The 22,446-nt window shown below is 40.2% G+C and overlaps 1 protein-coding gene across 2 annotated transcripts in view; it reads right to left on the bottom strand.

Annotated features, from left to right (window-relative positions):
• Positions 1-22,446, bottom strand: part of SUMF1 (sulfatase modifying factor 1) — a 212,430-nt gene that overhangs the window by 139,138 nt on the left and 50,846 nt on the right. The window lies entirely within an intron of this gene.

Here is a 22,446-nt window from a genome sequence, read left to right as displayed (position 1 = left end):
TACAGGAAACATCCTGCATAGCTGAGCTATTTGAAACTTAAGATACAATTGTAGAAAAATGTGATCTTTCTCAGAAAGTACTGAAGGTTTATACAGTGAAAATAAATTCAGTACTGATGAATACACATCTCATCATCTGGTAATCACTGACACCAGAGAAAAAAAAATGATTCAGAGGATAAAAAAAAGGTATCCCATAATTTAAGGACGAATAAAATGATAAACTACCACTGCTGCTTCACCATTATGGCAATGTTCACTGAAGCAGTTTCAGTCTGCAGATTATGTGATAGGAAACGTCATTATGTTCTACCATGTCAATGGGAGTTGACATATTTCCAAAATAATATGCTTAAAATCATTTTACTTCACCGAACATGCAGAGTAAGCATGCATTCAGAATGTCTCTATGGAAGAGAAGATACCTCACATGCCCAGCAACTGCTTTTTTAAAGCTTGGTGTCTCAGCAGTTCAATTTCTGTTTTATTTAAAGGATTAGAAGTACTTTGCACGTTATAATACTAAACACTGGTCTACAAAACTTCAAATGAGTCACTAAGGACTTAAATGATATGTGGGGGCAGGGAAAGAAGTACATAAGTGCATACCAGAAAGTGCATACCGAAACACGGATGTGTGAACCACAGAACATGTTACACGCAACCCTGAAATAGCAGCGGCCACTGCACAGCGGTGAAGAAAACATTAGAACCACAGGGAAAACAAAACAAAAAACCAACAAAAAACAAACTCTTAACATAAGCCCGATATTTCAAATTATTTGTTTGGTCAGCTAAATACCACAATACTTTCTATAATACTATATTATTTTCCTCTTAATATTAAGTGGAGCAAAGCCAGTAAGTTAAGGAAAGTCATTCATGTAGAAGTTTATTTAACTTTATATGAAAATATTTTTATTTCTGTAATCAAATAACAATCGACCTCATGTCCTTGAATTGTAGAGAAGCTAAATTAGTGGTAGATCTTCAGCTGGTGTCAACTGTCAGAACTCTTTTGATCTCAGTGATGCTAAGAATATTTGTACCAGCAAATATCTATTTCTCACTGCTTTTCTTGAGGCAAAGTGCAAACAATCTTTTAAACTAGTCCAACCAACTATTCTGTCATTTCTAAAGAGTCTGATCCTTCAGACAAAAATAAGAAATATATATGTTTTATAAAATCCGACTCTTCACTCATGTATCCAAAGCATGCATAGACACTGTAAACACAGCAAAAGCTGCCAAAACAGTCCAATGGCAAGTGAGCGGGTACTACCATTTCCCCTGAGGGGTCCCAAGCTGAGATCCCAGAAGTAGAGGCAGACACAATCACTTATAGAGGCAGACACAATCACTTGTCCTTTGCAAATTTAACTTCAACGCATTAGGTATTCTGAGATTCATTTATAGCTTTTCTGGCCAAAAAACGCCATTGCTCATATAATCTGGCCTCCATAAAACAAAGTCCATTAAATTTCACCAGCCATTCCCATAGCAAAAGCAAATTTTACTGCATTGTATTTCCCAGAAAATAGACTTCATTCAAGAAGAAATATCGAATGTACAATTTCCCTTGGCAGTGAGTACCACTGCAAAGCGGCTCTGTAAGGCCAAGAACCTGTAAGTGCAGGAAACACAAAGGAACGTGCAAATAGGCTAAGACCCCTAAGATTTGGCTCTGAACCACTCCTTGTTCTTTTTCCACTCCAACAGCTCTCTCCAGTCTTTATCTGCGTTCCAGTGAGCAACAATGGAGACGAGCAGAGGAGCCAGGAATTACAAGGGAGCCTAACCTTGCTGCACACGGGGGGGGGGGGGGGGGGGGGGACACAGAAGACTGGCGAGGAGCTCTCCTTCAAGATCAGAAAATTCCAGGAGAGAGGAGTTCAATTTGTGACTAAAGACAAGAGATATTCAGACTGAGACAACTTGAAACTGCCGACATTCTGCTATAAATGTTAGAAATGCAAAAAGTGAGTCCTCACTGCAGCCGCTGTAATCAAGTTAGGGTTCCCTCCCCCCCCCCCCTTTTTGCTATCTCCTTCTCATGCATCAAACAATTTGTCTGCTTTGTTTATACTGTCAATAGTACCGTGTGCCAAGTGTGATACAAAAATTTATTTAGAATTTAATTAAGTTTCCAAAGCCACTGGGAAAACAATGGAAAGTGCGCACTGAAGAAAAGGCAGGGAGGTAGGTGGAAACATTTATTGTCATAATATGAGGTTTGAAGCTCTTCCCCAATTCTTCCTTTAAAAAAGAAATGTGATCTTTGTACATGAACTACTTAACCCAATTCCTTTAACAGAGTATGCATTCATCTCAGGTGACTACAATTAAAATTCAAGACAAAAGAAACAAGCTCAAGTGCATTTTATGATCATAGACTGGTTTATTTGTTTATATCCTGGGGTCACTTTGAAAATATCTCCTCAAAGCAGGCCAAGACTGGAATATCAGCATCCTCATTCAAAAGCCAGAATTACAAAGCACAGTGAGAATAAACCGAAGGGCAGCTGCCTGTAATCGATACTATCAGTTTTGTATTTTTAAAGCTTGCGACGATTTTACTACAAGGAAGCTAGCAAACAGATCCTGGTCTGCGTTATACTGGGCAACACAATGAATCCCAACAGAAATCAGTTGCTCTGCGTTTATACTAGCATAAAACCCAATCAAACCGTCTCCCACAATAAAGGGGGGAGGGAGAATTGGAGGTAAAAAGTAAGAATGTTTAAAATACACAGCTCGGGAAGGACTGCTCAACTAACTCTTTACAATGATAAGAGATATTTCAAACTGTAGCACAAAAAACCCACCATAGTATACTGTACTTCATATATGTATAGCTAGTATACCTCGTATACTAAATTTAGTATACTACGTACGCAGTATACCTAGTATACTAAATCCACTATCCTATGACGCTACAGGAGGCAGAGAGGTTTGAAATGACATAATAAAGGTAGAATATAGGAACAAAAATCAAGTAAAAAGCTACACTGAGAAGTAGATCCTATGCGGGGAAATAAGACTTTAGTTTTATATTTTCAATAAAAATCCTGTCAGAATCTTTTCACAGGAAGGAAAATGTCTGTGTCAGAAGAAAGAGGCAGAAACAGAAAGAATCAGATCTGAGTCAGGGGAACAAAAGCAGATCAGTACAGCAGAAATAAGTCAGCAGCCAGTCCCAAAACAGTCTGGCACACAATAAAGCGTACCAGTTAATTACCAGCTTCTGAGCAGACTTCAATGAAAGACAGTGGAAGAGCTGCAGATGAGATGAACAGATGGAAAGACAAAGCCAATCAAGAATCAAAATGTGTAATACCAGCAAGGAGAATTTCAGCCAGTGTATATTTTGCAGTTTTTATTTCTATAAGTAGGTCAAGTGAGTTTTTAACCCTTAACTGCTGTCTTCAGTAATAAGTTCTGAAATGAGAAGGATGAGTAATTGAGAACCCCAAGAAAACGTTCTGAGCATGCGTGGAAAACAGAGACAGGGACAGACTCATGTTGGAACCCCTTCAGATAGGAAATGTAGCAAAGATATAAAGTTAATTCTACTAATGTAAGTGAGTCACAATTTTTTAGCATAGAAATTAACCAAGATACAGAAGGATGTGCTTCATGAGAATTTTTTTATGTGGATAAGATAAAAAGCATTCTTCAGAGCAACCAAAGAGGTAAATACACATACACACACATGAACACAATGTTGACAGAAGGGGGCTCCGATAATTGTATTCAGTTTTCTTATCAACAGGAATGACTTTTTTTTTCCCCTTACTCTGAAAAGTTTCTCAAGATACCGCTATCAAGGCAGATTTGTTATGTTAGTAGTAACCCATTTAATTTGTCAGCATCCCACAACCACAAGTTTGTGAACATTTCAACCCAAAAGGCAGGAACAAGCTGATGGGTTATTCAGATAGTAAACTATTAAAAAAGAAAACCCAAAATATTTCAGCTGGTACTGTGCGGTCAACATCAACGAAAGGCTTCCTCTCTCTCTAGTCTACCCTGCACATTCAAATCATTCAAACACTGCAATGCTGGCACAAGCAGACATAATCCTGAGCAGTGGTGATTCTGGATGCTAAACAACAGTTTATTTTGACTATGTGGGAGCACATAGGCCACTGTACGCAAGTTTCCATGCGATAGATAATGCACAGCCTCAGCATAATTTTTGGCACAAGACACAGTCCATCATTTCCAAAAAGGAAGAACTTAGTAAATACTTGATCTAAAAAAAACCCAAATACCACGTGAGTTACAAAGATGCTTAACACTGGAGAGCACAGTCCCTCCTCTGCAAAAACAGGTCAAATTCAAAGCCTGTTGATATCAATGGAAGGATTCCCCTTGCCTTCAGCGGTCTCTGGCTTAAACACAGAGGCAGAAAAATAGCCTTGCTGCACAGCCCACAGGTAAGGAGAACCACATCAGTAGCAGGCTTGACTGCTCTGCTTTGTGGCAATTTGCCAGAACACTGGGAGGGACTCAAAAGCCTGGAGTACTACACCAAGTCCTCCTAGGTGACCTTCAGTGAGTCCTTCACCGCTTGCAGATCTCCTGATGTGGTAAAAAAAAAAGGATAGTACCTTGAAGCTCAACCGGTCTATGCTGGCACAGATCATGGTCCAACTCCCTCTAGACTTTTCTTTAGAGTTTAACTTCTCAATTGTATATCCTGTTGATCAAGAACATTTTCTTTTGGCCTACACGTCAGCCATCCGCAATATAACTGGAACTGAGACACGTACCCACCGAGATCATGATTGCAGTCACAGCGTCAGAGCAACAGTAATGCCAATGTCAGCACCATGAAGGACAGCCGAGTTTAGGTCAGCCTTTCCAGTTACTTCTGAAACGGTTATAAATTTTGCTCACCCATTGCAAGAGGTTACTCCTGCATCTTATTTAAGTGAAAAAAGCCTTTGCAATGAATAGAGTATTTATTAAAACTTCTAGACCAGTGAAATTCAGGAGTAACTACATGAAAAAAATAAACAAAACGTGTACTAGGTAAGAAAATTCACATTCACTCAGAAGTACAAATTACAAAAGCTATGAAGTTGGAATAAGAATATAAAATATTATTACAGTCCTGGGAGACATTAGCTAGCAGTATTGGACTGCATTAAGAAAAAGAAAATTTAGACTGAATCTCAGGAAATCGTCCTTACAGAAAGAGCTACTGATTAGAGAAGTAACATCCTGTGTGAAATGGAGGAAGCCTCTTCAACTGACACATTTAAAACTATTTTGGATTGAACAAAAGCCCAGTAAATGTACAAGAGGGAACAATTCAATACTGGCAGGAAGAAGGACTCGAGAAGCAGGTTGTTTCTACCCACAGAAAACAGTAGCTTTCAGCAGTACCAACCGCAAATGTTCTTCAAGTTCTCCCCACCTGTCCCCCCACCCAAGACATGATCTTAACAGTGGCTTAAAATTCTTAAGTTAAAAAGAAACTCACCAAATTTAGGGTGTTTTTTAATTTACCTTCCATGTTGAACTACCAAATTATCCACTTTAGAAATACTAATAAAAAAACAAAAACACAAGAATGAAAACAAGAACGTAACATTTAGCGTCTTTTGCCACGTGCAGCCAAACGTATGCAATTCTCCATGCAATCCTACTTTGGACACAGTCCTCCTCCGAGTTCAGAAGGAAAGAAAACAAACTGACATCCTGCCACAGGCACCAGAACGTCTTGGTACAGCCTCAGGTTCATTAGCTAAAGTCTTAAAAGCTCAGAAAAAAAGCTATAGCATTACAAATTACTGGCACAAATGGGTCAGGGTGAAGACCAGCTTCTGACACAAGATGAGTCAGTCTCACGGGTCCAGATATTAGTATATCTGGAGAAGAAAGAAATTAACTATTAAATTCATTACCAGATCTTTCTACCCCATGCCCATTAATGGTGACTTTGGGGTCATTCAAGCAGAATGCAGTGGAAAGCTCTTGAGAGAGACTTTAATCACTGGAGACAGAAGGGTTTCAAATCCCATAGCTATTCTGACCCCATTGCAAGTTAGAGCATCTAGAGACTGCTATAATTTACATCAACTCTGTCTGGGCCCTCAAGGACCATAAGTCTTCTGACAAGTGAACGAAGAGAACTGCACTTTACCTCACACCTTAGCTCCCTCACTCTCCCCTCCTGTCACCTCAGCTGAAGTGGGACCGTGGGCAACTTGTGCCTATTCCAACATCTGCATGAGGGTCCACGCTTTCACCGGCAAGTAGTTTGCGGCAGCAGGGGTGCGTTCCTGAAGGGCAGCAGCCAGATCCTAGGGCCTGTTTCACACAGAACGCACAGCGGAGCTGCACTAGAACAGGCCACGGTAATTCCCACGATAGGGGTTTCTTGGTCCCTGAACCTTTGCCTGCTCAGACATACCTGTAGAAGCCAAACAGATGCTTGAGGATTCCCGCAACAAGGAGAGGCCTAGGGCACAGTGCCTATTTAATGTCCACGAAGATTTCCTAATTTTATACTATCTTTGTATCTCTTGCCAGTCACTGAACTTCCCTTACGCCCCAAGAGCAACTAGCCAGGTACAAGCTACATTCAATTCAGCTGTCACTGCGAATAGCCAGGGAGAAGTGAGAAGAATTCAAGGGGAAGCGCTCGCTCAGAGCCACACACACGTACACGCGTGCTTATTTGGACCTGGGTGCCTGGCTGGGCCAAAGATCCTTGGAGGATCGGAGGTTTTTGAAGCAGCTGGCATCCCACAGCCTCAGCACACGCAGCAACACAAACCCTACTGCAGCTCAGGTCGAGAGCTGCATTTTTCCTGGTTAGTGCACACAGGCCCCCGTTATTCTGCTCTTTCACTGCCTCCAGTCCAGCCTTGGCCAGGTCTCACTCACTCTTCTTTAGCCATACCAGGGAGCTACAAAGCTTACCTCAGCCTATATGGCAATCCTCAGCCCTCCTGAGGTTTGGGAAAGTCCTCCCAAAACAGAGAGTGCCAGGATGCCAGCTAAGACACTGCTGCTGACCCTCCTTTCCGCCGCTTCCTGAAGGCTGATGCAGTCTCTGCTTCCCTGTCCCATCTCCCAGTAAGGGGCTCCCTGCTGAGCAAGGTGACACTTGAAACTCACTGACCTGATAATATAATTCATCGTTCACAATCAAAGTAGGACAGACAGAGGGCTACTTCTGTGCTTCAGCAGATACAGGCACATTGGCAAGGTAGTAAAACGCACAAGAAATGTTTTGAGTTAGAACTGTTTCTCTTAAACAGAAAAACTACAGAACATTGCTGCCAGTTTGAATGTTCTACTGCTATTACTGTATGTTTCCTTATCTAGAGTACATATTTATATATAAAATGTATATATTAACCCTAAATCATATATTAATTTATATCCCCAATACATTTTTAGAGGCACAAAAGGGAACACAGTGCTTAGTGATGGCTATTTCATGGTCTAGTGGAGGTCACCACAACACAAACGTCATGGAAGCGGTCTCAGATTTTAGCAATGAACTGTACCAATTGGAGAGTTTTCTCTGCAGACACTTGTCAAAAGGGGCACTCTCAAAGAACACGTTTTCAGTTGAATTTAAACCTTTCACATGGAGTGGCAAGGGAGCAAATGCAATGGGATTGCAGTACAGCATAAACACTACTTTCCAGTATTATTTGTACAGAAGGCATTGCAAAACTACGCAGGATGTTAAATCTGTAATATGATGTTTGATGGAGGGTTATCTCTGGTCAGATGATTGTATTTACTCTGAAAAACTAATACTAAGGCTTCACTCATTCCTCAGGGGCTTCTCTTCAAAATTAGAATGCTGTCAACACCAACATCTGAAAAAATTATAATCCATGGACTGCCTTTGACTGACATCAGAAACCAAATTACATTTATACATATAGGAAGGTACAAGCATTCATAAACTATTAAAGACTTCACATGTATCTGTCAAAGGTAGGCACAATCCATCAAAATAGAACAAAGTTCTCTTTCAAACACTGTCGTGAGTCCATTTCATTTTAACAACAAAATGGAGTGGTTTTCAGTTATCCATCTGATCTCCTACCTCCTTTTTCAAATACACGCTTTGGTATTCAGAAGGCAAAAAGATACGTTTTTCCAGTATTAACAGTTCTGCGTTCTGGTGCACCCAGAATGACTGAATGTACAACAGAGATTCAAAGAGCAGCTTTCATACCAGAAAGTTTGTCCATTCTTATAACTCTGACAAATAAGAAAAACTATCTCACTCCACAAACCTCGCCTCACTTCAATATATACAGTGACTAGTAAAAATACAAAGTCACTCTCACTGTAGGTGGAGGGTGGGGTTTCTAGATGTCCCATAGCTGTCAGTGGATCTACAACCAGCTTTACACAAATGATGCCCAACCTGAAAATGGGTTTTGGATTTCCCTTATAGAAGGGGCCAGCGTGCACTTCAGATACCTACTCTGCCTACAGGATGGCACTCTAACACTTTTTGCAGATGAATACAGAATACCGCAAAGCGGGCAATGATATTATTTTAACTTCACTCATTTTCTCAACTCATAGCATATAGGAAATAAGCTGACAAATACACAGTCTGTTCTGGGTGAAGCCACCAAAAACCTCAAAGAAGGTTCTATATTTGTCATCGCTACTAGACTGTCCTACAATTTCATCTAGCGCATTGAACAGCATTTCACTGCCATCTCTTGGCAGATGTTTAGATAACAGTTTATGTTCTATATGGGTACAAGAATAAATTGACATTAAAGAGATACTGGAAGAGAAGAAAACATACACATTTCTCTTACCAGGCAAATAAAAATAGACTGAAGTTCTACTTGAAGAGTCCAGTCTATACCAGGCAAATAAAAATAGACTGAAGTTCTACTTGAAGAGTCCAGTCTATACCTAAATTTCCCCGAATAAAGATTTGTATTTGATTTTAGACATACATCTAAAAAGTCTACATAAAGATTTAAATAAGATCTAAAATACATATTTAATTCTATATATTTATCTATAACATCCATCCACGTTCATTATTTTCAGGAGACATTAACTAACTTTTAGAACTATTTTATGTGATAGCACATACACACTGTCCTGCATTCAAGGAGGTTTCATCCACTTGATTGAAATAGCGTCAAAACACCCGCAGAGTTGTGAGAAAAAACATGTCTTAAAGTTCTTGGTCCTCTGAAGTATATAAAAATCATAAATAATTTAAAATATATAGCAAATACCTAAAAAAAAAAAAAAAATGTACGGCCTAATGCCACTTGTACATACAGGCAGTACAGAGGTAGGAGAAAGTAGTTTTCCAACAGCTGCTGATGTATGGCATTTACAGGCTCTGTAATACATGGTCTTAGAGATCTACGCAATCACCGGAACACTTCAAGTAACGACTCCAGAAAACATCATCAGGATTTTATTTCTGACAGCTACCATGTAAAGATACAACCTAATACTAGCATAAAGACACATCACCACTGACTGGTGGAAATGTTGTCCATTCCGATACTCACAAGTCCCTAACTGGTAAGATGCAACTCCAGTTTCCAGATCTATAGCCTCACCCTCTTTTTCAGATTCCCTTCTTCCTCTACATGTTCTCAGTCTACAACATTCTTCGGACTCTAAAACACATGGACTGGCATCCAAGTCTCTCACAACATCAGTGAGTGCTTGAAAAGGATATTACAGAGGCAGCACGCACACACACAGAGCCACCCACTTAAGTTGAAAAGAAGAGCAACTTCAGCTCAGTTTTTGGAAGAAGGAGCACCTTCACAAAAACAGACCGAGTTATCAACTAAAATGTAAAATGCAAGCTTAAGTTACTCCGCAGTATTTGACATAGAGCATCTTGGTAAGTACACTATGACATTCAGAGTGATGTTTAGAAAACGGTCCTCAACCGTTCTTTAGTCCAGTAATAAGTCTTACAAAGCACCAAACCTTACACCAGTGTAATTTACCATTATTCCATTTCAGTGAAAGCACATGATTTGCACCAGTTTAAAGTCTAGCCCATACAATACGTGCATTTACACTATGCTGTAAAAGACCTACAACAGCTTGATGTTTTTAAAAAGCCCAAAGTTGAATATGAACACAACATTCAGATGAACAAGGTTACTGTCTACTTACTTGAGACACAATTACTACAAATTTGACCTTTCTATCATAAATGGTAATTTCAGTGAAAACAACTGTTCAGATCAGAAAGAAAGTTCAAAAAGTCATGTATCCAGCAATTCCAATTTATGGTGAAACTCCCAGCCCTAATGTAAAGGTCACCAACAATCCACCGAAAGTGAGATTGCTTCTCACTTTTTCCACGTTTCCTGTAATGCCATGAGGGGTGACTGTTCCACAGCAGCAATACTACACAAGTGCCTGGCCAAGAAAGAACTTCAACCTTCCCTTCAATACGTATCATCTTGTTATTAGGCCTATCAAAATTATCAGTAATAACCATCAGTAAGAATGTTGCTAGAACTAATTATTTCAGATACCTGTATTAGAGTATTTCTGTTAGTATTTGCACATTGGTAACAAGCAGAGGAACTGAAGAGCTTACTATGCTAGGTGGTCTACATAAAGATTCAACTGGAGAGTCATTCTTCTCTTCCTTCTCCCCAAAAAGGAGTTTACAAACTGAACTGAAACAATAAGCCAACACAAGGTGGCAAAAAGGACGTGGGCTTAAAAATAAACAAAACAAACGACAATAACAAAAGCATGCAGCAGCAACAAAGGCTAGTGCAGATTCCCAAGACTTTCAAGTGACTGCTTATTCATTTTTAGCAATGAAATTAACAGCTGTACAATCTACAGTCATACTTTCCACTGTACAGTGTTTTACCGTTAGTGTCACTTCAGCAGATTATTCTAGAGTTCAGGTCAAGTTTAGAATAACTGGGATGTGCAACCTGTATAGCCTTGTTGTCGTTAGCAAGGTTTTTTTGGTTTGGGTTTCCCCCCCGCCCCTTCCAAATAAGCAAATAAGAGCAATGCTCACTCCTTCACCTTTGCCTAGTTGGCAATTTGCGATGTGGGCTGTACACAAAGGATATGCTTCATGAAAGTTATTGTCAAAGACAGGATTTACGATGTTCACCGATAAGTATCTAAGAAGCAACTTCCTACATGGACACTCTCCAGTATTACATTGGGATCCTCCCATCTGTTGTTTTAGATTTGATTTGCATGTCTGGAAATACCTGCTGTGAGCTCCCTGATAGAGCTGGGGAACACCAGTGGGGAGTTCTTAAACTGTGGGATGCCAGAGCCTGGAAGCATGCAAAAAGCCGTTTGTTGTTAAACAAACCTGAAGAACTCCTTCAAACATTTACTTACCACTGGTATAGCTCTCTGCAGGGAAGCAATTCAAGCCCTTACTGAAGGCAGATAACAAGAACTCCATAACCACACAGCACAGCTGAGCTACAAACTTTCTTGAGACAAGAAGGCTGGTTACTCTTCCTCTTCACTGAGCTTGACAAGCTCATTAGTGAGAAAGCTCCACCATGCCCCTGAGGAACCAGTCCCTGGCAGAGAAAAGGCTGTTAAAGGCCACCAGTAGTCTGGTGCAAGGGAAAGAAAGGTTTATCGTTATCGTTGCAGTGGGGTACCAGGCAGTCTGGGGTTTTTTTTAGCTCCTGAAAGCTATTTCCTTCTTCAAAGAAGATGCTAAATAAAAAGGTCTGCTAGTTGCTTTTAGTTTCTGCATATTGCATGTCTTTACAAGTAAGCCATTTGTACCTAACTAAAGCACCTAATAACCTCAGTCTTCAGTTTGGACAGTCACTATAGCAACAATAAAAAACAAGCGTAGGGAAAAACGGCTAGTGAGTGTAAGTGCAAGTCTGAGTAATTGCCAAAGTTTAGTATAGCTTTAGGATTGATGGGAAACGACGGAACCATTACAGTTCCTTGGTCCAGTAAAAGTTGACTGATTTTAAACATTAATAAAGGGTTTATATAAATGAAATTATTTTTGTGTGTCCAAATACAAACCTGTTTTCAAGAACGCTGTCACATGATCAGCCTGCCTTATGCCTTTCCCCCAGACTCTGCTACTCTGGGGAGTACATTGGTTGAGAATGATTCTAAGTTTAAGTTTCAGCTTAACTGAAAAATTTTAAGGCTGCTATCCTGCCTCACTTAGGACAAATCCATTTCAGCACAGTCAGGATTTCCTCCTAAAAGAATCCATTGCGGATCCTGCAAAAATCACAATACGCTGCTGCAACTGTGCATTTAACATGTTATGGTCTGTTTGGGGGCAGGAGGTGCATGCTTCAGGGGTGATTAAGGTTATATTGTACTTGAGTTGAAAGCAACTAGAAACCAGCTGCTCCTGGGCTTCCATCTCCCTCACACTCCTTTCACTAGGTGAAGTGTGAAGAACATGCATGTAAGTTACACGCCTGTTGCACCTCAAAAAGAAAAAACCTCACATCCTGGTCTATACAGGCGTACAGAAAGAATCACAGAACGGCCAAGGTTGGAAGGGACCTCTGGAGATCATCTAGTCCAACCCCCCTGCTCAAGCAGGGTCCTCTAGAGCACGTTGCCCAGGAGCGCGTCCAGGCGGGTTTTGAATATCTCCACGGAAGGAGACTCCGCAACCTCTCTGGGCAACCTGCTCCAGTGCTCTGTCTCCCTCGCAGTAAAGAAGTTTTTCCTCGTGTTCAGATGGAACTGCCTGTGTTTCAGTTTGTGCCCGTTGCCTCTTGTCCTGTCACTGGGCACCACGGAGAAGAGTCCGGCCCCATCCTCTTGACACCCTCCCTTCAGAGACTTGTACACATTGATCAGATCGCCTCTCAGCCTTCATACAAGCAAAAAATCCTTTCTTCCCTTCCCATCCTCCCTTCCCCTCAAGTCTTATGCTGCGATGGGAGCCAGCAGGGAGAAACACAGAGTTTAAGTGTTCTTTTAAAATCTTCCTAAGACTTAAAATCCCAAAGACCCTCTGAGCAGCTCCCAAGCCACCTGCCCCACCAAACCACTAGGGATCCTGTGTCAGAGTTCTCTGTCTCCTCAACGAGGCAGTAACACCGGCTGGGAAATACTGTCCACCTGGACACAGTCCTAGGCAACCCACTCTAGCTGACCTGGCTTGAGCAGGGGCTTGGATTCGATGATCTCCAGTGGTTCTGCCAGCCTCAGCCATTCGCCAATTCTGTGACTTTTGGTATTAGAAGTTTTTCTAACATTTTGGTTTCTCACAGAAGTGATTTGCTGCCTCTTCTTTACATCCTGTTCCCCCAGTGAGTTGGAGCCAAATCCTAATGCATGATCCTTGTTTCCTGCCCAACACCACCCATTTATGTGCTATTCTGTAACTCAGAACACGTAACCACATATTTTTTCCATATCGACTGCTGGATTACGTGAACTGCTGCCCTCTGCTGAATACAGAGTAGGCACAATGGAAGTACTGCGTCCCGCTCCTTCTCACTCCTGCTCCTTCAGCACCCTGCGTAATGTAAGGGTTACTACGTTGTTATGTAACTATGTTATGTTTTTGTAAAAAAAAAAAAAAAAAAAAAAGCAGCCTATAAAACCCACTTCTTCCACCTCCCAATGACAACAGTGCTGCTGGTATACGTTAACTGACTCATAGTGCACACGACCCTATTGTAGTCAGCTCATTTTATTTGGATGAACATTTCAAAGCAGTCAGTGTTATAAACAAAGATGACAGCAGGCTGGAGATGACTTAGAAACATATTCAAAAAGCGTCCTTTTCACAGAGCACTGCAGCTAGTTGAGACCATCAGTGCTGACCTTATCAAACAAATCCTGTTCTTCCTCCCTCCTACCAGTAACTGCTGTTCCTGCTCTGCAAAAATAATCTGGGCAAGTAATTTGCCGCAACAGAAGACAGATAATTATGTTCAAAAACTTAAGTGGTAAAACAATGATTTCAGCTTCTCAGATAGACAGCAATTTTTCAGTGCGTACCCCAAACAGTTCTCATGAAAGGAAAATACTATAGTTTTTTCAGCTAGACCCTCTCTACTCAAGTAATTCCTGAACGCTTTATTGATCCAGCACCTACCTTAGTTTAGGAAGGGCTAAGAATAGGAGGAGAAGTTATTGCACAGATTATTTGGATTCTATTCCTTAGTTTTACAGCCCTTTATTTTCAATAATACAGAACACGCCTTAAGAGGAAGCCAGTATTACAAATTTAGTTAAAAGCAAGCTGACATCTAAGCATATTTTTCATACCTTAAAATTCTGTACATTCACTTTTTCATTCCTTAAAGATACAAAAATATACCAAAAAAAAAAGAAGAGAGAGAGCAAGAGCACTCCTTTAGAATCTGCAGGCATCATTTGAGTTTAAGCATTATGCCTTTGAGATAAACTGTATTTAAAGGTTACACTGCAAAACTAGATACAAGTCCTACACAAGATGGCTTATTAATTGTCCTAGATATGTACACGCTCATAAACTTTTTCCATATACTTTGATGAGGGAAATTGATTTACTAGCACATTGAGATACCACATTAAATATCTACATAATTCTTTCTTTACACTGCTCTTCCACTTTTAAAAGCATTCTCAGTTTGAACGTATGCCATGCTGAATTATTTTTCTGTAATCATTAATTTCAGTGATTTATTTCACTGTTACAGCACACAGAGTTAACATTAATCTATATTTTTATTTCACTTTTATGTTTTCTATTGTCATACCAACAAGGGAAAATTATAGATTTCATTTAAACCAGAGAACAGTTATGCAGCAGCAGGATAAGATGAGGGACTTTTTCTTTCTTGCCAGAGACACATCTTTCTTGACGGTGCAAATACAAAAACATGGAAAAATACAATCCTTTTGAAAACATAAATAGCAAAGAATCATCCATTTAAAAGCCTTGTAAAATATTAAGCAAATGTTGCTTGGGGAAAAAAAATCTGTTATTGTCAAATCATTTAACAAAGGATATGATACAGACCAAGATGCTACATGTGACAAGAACTGGAAGGACTTGTTCCACAATCCATCATGCCTGACTCAACGTTTACTAAAGATAAATTGACCCTTTCTGTTCAATTTTGTATTTTATTCACATAGAGTAGTATAGTTTTCATCAACCTTGCCTTATGTGCATTTTTAGAAGACTTGCATTCCAACAGTTCTTGGGAGATGCTAACTGGTAAGATGAAGCCTGATTAACACCGTGCTTTCAAAGTGCACTGAGTTCATTTCCCATTCAGTACAAGAACGCTTAGGTACTCATCTTTATGGCCTGAAAGATCATCACAGCATTTGCCAAGACCAAACCGTACAGTTCCCTCTACACCTACACTGATCTGGGGCCATACTGACTGGAAGGATGGCTTAGAAATATAGCTGATGATACCACAGCATGTGTGTCTGAAGATGCCTAAAATCAGTATGACACACTATAGAACTGACAGCAAGCCACTGAAAAGAACCACTACAGCAAGAATACCTACATGGCCACTAGAGAAGCAATGACTGAGCAAGGCCACAGCCAGCAATGAGAGATCGAGAGCAAGAACCTGATTTTTTTTTTTTTTAAAAGGAAGCCAAAGAAAAATGTGATGAGACTTGGTCAAAAGAAATTTTAATTACACTCCATTTTATGGGGAATAGAGATGAGGAAATCAAGGTGATGAAGGACATCCCAAAAGCGACAGGGATTCTGACCAGAAAAAAAAGAAAGAGAACATACTGCCTCATTCAGTATCCAGAATCTTTACTCAACATAAGAGCAAAGTAGACCAGGAGGACACCAAGAGGCATCTAGCTTCACAACGCTGACAAAAGGACTTCTATAGCCTTTAGCGACAATTAAGTTCAAAAATGAATCAAATATTCAAATAAAAACCCTATATAAGTGTGTATGCATACACATACTTAGGATGTATTTATGTACAGGGGTACTCACCAAAATACTGAGATACACCCTCGGTGCTGTGCTTCTCTCCTAAACATGCAGTTTCTGATATGCCCAGTGGCACCACTCTCATTTCCCAGCCCATGGCTGTGAGAAGTTAAGCAGTCCCAGTTTCCTGACTTTCAGTCCACAGCAAACACCCATTCCCCAACAGGACTCACTGCATCAGGAAACCATGACACAGTGGGATCACGCAAGTATTTTTCTGTACTCTTAATCCTGGAAAGAGTTAAGAAGCATTTCTAAGTTAAATGGGAGTAAAAAAAATAACCAAACCCACAGGAACTAAATTACTTTTCTTACCTTAACAGAAATAACTAAGCCAAAGTAGTTCTTGAGGACACAGTCTTCTCAATGACTGCCAAATCAGAAGGATAAGTAAAAAAAAAAATGGGGGGTATTTTTGGAGAACTCTTGTAAGTGTCATTTTTTAATAATGAATTTTTTTTCCTTCATTTTAATTAAAGACTCATTCAAAAAGCTGAAGTGCTGTAAAAGTGCAACTACTAAACATGAAGTGCAGTCCCCACAAAATTTTCAATATATGCACGCAGTATTTTACAAAATACACATGAAACTACACACAGCATAAAGTCTGATCACACTTGGCATATAATCTAGACTTTAAATACAAAGCTATTCTATACAATACACATCAACTAAACTGTATAAATACTACATCTGTTACAATATACAAAACACTGACTGCATTCAATAACAACCTTATGACCTTTAACAAAACAAAAGGTTAAGCAAAGGGAGGAAGGGGAAAAAAAAAAAAAGAGCAATCACAGGTTGGATACAATAGCATGAAAATAAGGCTCCCACACAGAGTCCCACAGAAGTAGTTTCCAAACGTTGAAGTCCTAATACTTCATCACAATTTTCATAAAATTTCACAGAATGATTGTGAAATACTTCATATGAGACTTTTAAACACTTTGAGGTCCTCAAGACATATTTATCAAATACACTTAAAAACTGTGTAAATGCTAAACATGTAATAAATACAATATTATACTAATTATAATATTTTATAATTAAAAATTTAAAAAGCATATGCCTATCTTCAGGAGGAACAGAATGCTTCTCCAGTCACGTTTCCCAGGAAAATGGTATTTGGGGAAAGGTATTTTTATGGTTGCTCAGGGCCATCGTATAGTATCTTAACCTCAGCTTCTCTACCCCTGGTCAGATGCTTTCTCTTCTCTAGCAGATACCAAGGAAGACAGAAGATGTAGTTATAATAGCCAGTGGTTGTTCAAAAGCCTCTAGCCTTACCATGAGACCTACCCCTCCCCCTCCCCCAATTATCTGTCCTTCAGTCTCAAGTGAAATCTCCATGGAAATTTTAGGCAACAGTTAAACTTTATACGAGCTAATCGTCGTCTTAACCAGCGCTGAGAAAGAGAAGTTGCGTCACAAAGAAAAACAAGGCAAGGTGAGGAAAGTACCCTTAACAACCATAAGAGTAAGTCTTCGTTAAATGAAGAAACCTGAAGATCTCAGCATCACAAACCTTTCCAGGCAGCCTACACTATGAACTGATGCTGCGACCAGCCAAACCTCAGAGCACAGATCAGCACTCTTCTCTATATGCAAACATACAATGCAACAGCAAGAAAGCACATATTCCTGACAGAAACTTGCAACATCCCCAAAATATTCCCGAAATCCTAGCTATGCAAAGCCATCAGTAACTTTCTGAGCAGCAGAAAGCCACAGCCCTGGCACCAGACGCACGATCTTCATAACCATGAGCACTTCCATCACCACCTCCTCCATGACTGCTCTACACAACACTAAACTGGCAACAACCCATAGCAGCAAGATGCCACTGTCACTGCCACTTGGCAGCAAAAGGAAATACTTAAGCTTGACCTGAGTCTGGCTTCAGCTGTGTGAATTCCACGATCCATGAGGGTCGAAAATAGAAAAAAAGGATCATGAGATACCCACCTAAAACAGCCAGAAAAGCACTTGCTATGTGAAAACAGTAACTTGGAGTGCAGTCAAATTTTTGATTGTGAAGACACTGGAAGAACAGTCTGATAAATACGCAATAGTTAACTGCACCACACTAACCACGAACCACCCTGTTTAGAAAAAGGTCAAAGAAACTGCATAACAAATGTGTCTTTGGTGAAAGACAGCCCAACAAATCTATATGGATGCTATCTCATCCTCCTTTACTCATATCCTGTGAATCCTGATATGTACAGCCCTGTCTTCGGGAAGCTGCTGAAAAGGAAAACCACGGTAAGTAGAACTATGAACCCAGTTTTGCAGCAGAAGTTTGCTAGACACACTACAGTTCTAGTATGTCACAATTAGAACCACTGGCTACAATCCCTGGAAAACATCCATTACATATGTAGCCCATAAGAGACCTGAATGGTGTGCAAATACTTTATCTACACAGGGCGTGCTAGAGGTCACCGATGTCAAATGAAGCTTTTGTATGCAAGGCAGATGTGGAGTACAGAGCAGAAATTTGATGTACGCTTCAAAGGGAAGACATTCCTCCGGTCTGCAAGGCAATTCTGTCTCACTTACTAATGAGTTTCTTTTGAAGAAATACTGCTACACAGAAATCTATTTAACTGGAATGCTGTTATATAGCATTCTCTATTAACAGCAATAGGATAATATCCTCAGGACAGATTCCCTACAGAATGTTTAAGTAATTTTAGACAGTGAATGGGTGATCCATCTAGTCTTAAGTGGCTTGCCCAGTGCTCTCAAGCCACAATACTATATAAATACAAATTCAAGACAAATGCAAACGTATTCAGCTGACATACGTCCTGAGAATAATTTTCACTCAAGTATGTTGTTACTAACCAGGATGTAACTTGCATGGCAAGATCTGAATTACTCCCATTGTTCTAAGCTTCTGTTTTGTTTACATCTGAGGAGGTGATAAAGTTTTATTAGGTCATATAACTTTTTCACTCATATAAAAGTTGAGATCTTGCGCGCATGCACATCTGCATATTGGGAGAGAGATTTATGGGCCGTAATCTCTAGTGATGGTGCAAGAATATGGTGCAAAGGCAGGACAGAACAAGAGATGAGATGGAAAGACCTGTGATAACCAAGAAAACTAGCTCTACCACTGGTCAACTCATTGTGTATGTTTCTGCCTCAGTTTTTTTTTTTTTTTTAATCTGTAAAACAAGGGATGCAAAGTCCATTTGTCTTTGCAAAGCACTTTGAGATATTGTGATAAACTACACTATTTAAATACAGCATCTTCCAAGGTCAGTCTTCTCTGCACAGCTAAGACATACTTAAATAAACTGATCTTCAACTTCTCCTTCTTTAGATTTATAAATATGATTACCAGACATTTTGTTCCAGCATCCATTTACTCATGGAACATTTAGCCAGCTCATTAGCACACAGCAAGATATAGTTTCACCCAGCAGGAGCCCCAGGCTCAGGAATGACCCTCAGAAGTCCTGCTTTCAAAGTTAGCAAGGGCCAGGTGTGACTCACAGATAATGAGCTTGGCCTTGCAGAAAGCAGGCAGTGTGCCAGCTGAACTACTCTGCGCAACCACAGCAGACTCACTGTACAGACTGCAGTCTCTCATTATTTCAAATTCTCAGCCCATAAAGTATTTTCATGCACTTTACAAGCTATAAAGCACAAATAAATTAAGCCATAAAATGGATGAGAACTGGCTTCCTAGCTAAGCAATTAGTAGACAGCATTAATACTTTTTTAAAAGAAATGATGACAGCGCTCTAGAGCACGGAGGGGGATCATGCCTGTGGTCTGTTAGAAAAAGGTTTATGGATATGAATAGGACTAAAATACAAGTAACAGCTCTTAAAATAACTGGACTACTTTCACTGAGAAAGGCTCAAAAGTAGGAAACAGAACATTATTATATGCTTTGATTCCCCATCTTAGAACAAAAGGCTAGTGGGTAGAGAACAACAGGGGCGGACAGAAAAGACGAACGCATCACCCATATGTGGTATGCATCGTAAACTGATAAAAATTCCTCTTTAAGTGCTTAGAGACGTGAGAAGACCAGTTGTAAAGAGTAGGCAACGGTATATCTAGTAATATCTATATATCTTGCCTAAGTACACGGCAGAGCATTTACTATTCTACCATTCTGAAGGTTTACACTGGCTAAATAACAGTAAACTGCGGCTGTCAAAATAAATCAAAGTACTGTTTTGCATTCCTGACACTGGTCAAAATGTGATTATTTCTACCGAGTCTTCCAGTCACAAATGCATGTGAACTATTTCCTAACACGATGCATATGTTTTATCTGATCTGCCTAGCCAAGACTACGGGGAAGGGGGGAGGAAGGGAACCCCACATTCTTAGTGTCTAGACACTACTCTATGAATTTGACCAGCCTTAGAAACATTGTCACTCTACTTCATTTAATGGTACATTGATTTTTTTATACTCCTCTCTGTACAAATCAATATTCCAGTAGACGCACAATAGACTGGCAGAGGGATAGAGAGTAAAGCCCGCTAACCTGATGGACATGACTATCGAGAAATCAAGGTCAAATCACAAAGGAAGATTTAAACCTGACATGAGAAGAGCAGCACATAGAGAAAAGAGCAAGGGAGTAAAAACCAAAAGAATAACTAGAGAAGGAAGAAAACAGCCTGAAAAAAAGAACGGATAAGTCAGCTAACAAACTCTCTGTCTGGGGACCACAAACTAAAGCATCCTTGTCCTTTGGACTGCACAAGCTCCATGCCATGGTTTAAGATGCATTTTAAATACCCTGCAGGACACAACTCCAGTATATCACAAGGGAGATGTACTTCTTTTAAAGGAAAACAACAAGTTTAAATATCTGAAAACTGCCTGAATAGCATATTCCAGAACAAAGGCAGACAGAAACCAAGTACAATATAAAAAGATACACTGAAAAGGAACACTTTATTCTTCCAGAGATTAGTTCTGAAGGGAACTAGGAAGTGGAACGGAGTCTTTATCAGAGAAGCTCTTTTACTAAAAGGCTGTCTTCTCAGCATGTGTTTCTGGTTCAGCCAGCAAACAACTTGTTATGCTGTGGAACTGCGAGCTAAAGCAGCCATCCTGCGTTGTACATCCTACATGCTGTTGTAACATTAAGGCAAGCCGGAGACACACAAATACTCCCATGGTCCAGACAAACACGAGACTAGTGCAAGAATATTCTTGGAGCAGAATATTCCCATACACCAGTACAAACTGGGAAACTGACTGACTGAGCAGCAGTCCCACTGAAAACCTCAGGGGTTACAACGGCTGCTGAGCCGAATATGAGCCAAATGTGCACTCTCACTGCAAGTAAGGCAAACCTCACGCCGGACTGCACTAGGAGGAAGATGGATCAAGGGAAGTTATGCCTCTCTGTTTGGCGCTGGTGAGACAGTACCTCAAGCCATGGCCAGCTTGGGGCCTTCTAGTTCAAAAGACAAGCGGAAAAATAGGAGAGGATCCAGCAAAAGGCTACCAAGATGGTCAGGAGACTAAGCATATAACCAACAGGAAAAATTCAAGGGAAGCGTGCTTGTTTATTCTGGCAAAGACACTACGGGATAATCAAACAGCCCCTACAATTCTCCGAAGGGCAATTACAAGCACGACAGAGTCAAATCCTTCTCAGCAGCGACAGATGATATACGAGGCACAAAGGCCGTAAATTGCAGCTCAGGAAGTTCGGGTTTGACATTTGGAAAAAAATCTCTGACTAGAAGGGTGGTACAGCACTGGTACCCAGAGAGGCTGCGGAAGCTCAGTCCTAGGAGTTTTCTAAAACTCAGTTCAACAAAGCCACAGTATGAGCAACGCTCCCACTTCAAGTAAAGGTTGGACTAGACCACCACCAGCATTTCCTTCCAAACAACTTTCCTACGATGACTCTATGCGTATAAGAAATCACTGTACTATGTATTAACCACTACAGATTTCTCAGCTCCTAACCCTTACAGAAAGAAACCTATTTAAAAAAGCTGCCTTTAGTCCACCTTCTGGACTCCCTTCTCTCGGAAGGGCTCCCTTCTGGCCGCCATAAAAGATAGGAAATTTTAAATCTGATTTCTTCTAAACTAGGTTTATTCCTAGTTACACGAGCACAGCTCCCTTATTTGCAGTCTGATGAATCACAGGCTCACGTACGTGCCACTGCTCCTGAGCTCCACCACCTTGTTACAATAGAAGATATCAGCCAAGAAAATTCAGCGCTGAAGTGAGATGAAGACAGTTCTGAAATGAACTTGCTGTTCCAGGCACAGTTAACCTCCTAACCTCTCATTACCATGAGGATATTAACAAATCTGAGAAACTGCAGAGAACAGTGATAAAAATGATTAATAGGCAGGAAGCACTCATTTTTACAGGGAGAAAAACCAACAGCTAAATATGTACAACATATCAAAGAAAAATGATACATATAGTCTCATCATGGGGACAGCATAGTGTGTTACAGAAGAAATTCTACAGCC

The sequence above is a fragment of the Struthio camelus genome, chromosome 14 (assembly GCF_040807025.1).
Source record: "Struthio camelus isolate bStrCam1 chromosome 14, bStrCam1.hap1, whole genome shotgun sequence".
NCBI lineage: Eukaryota > Metazoa > Chordata > Aves > Struthioniformes > Struthionidae > Struthio > Struthio camelus.
This window is presented reverse-complemented; position numbering and strand designations above follow the sequence as displayed.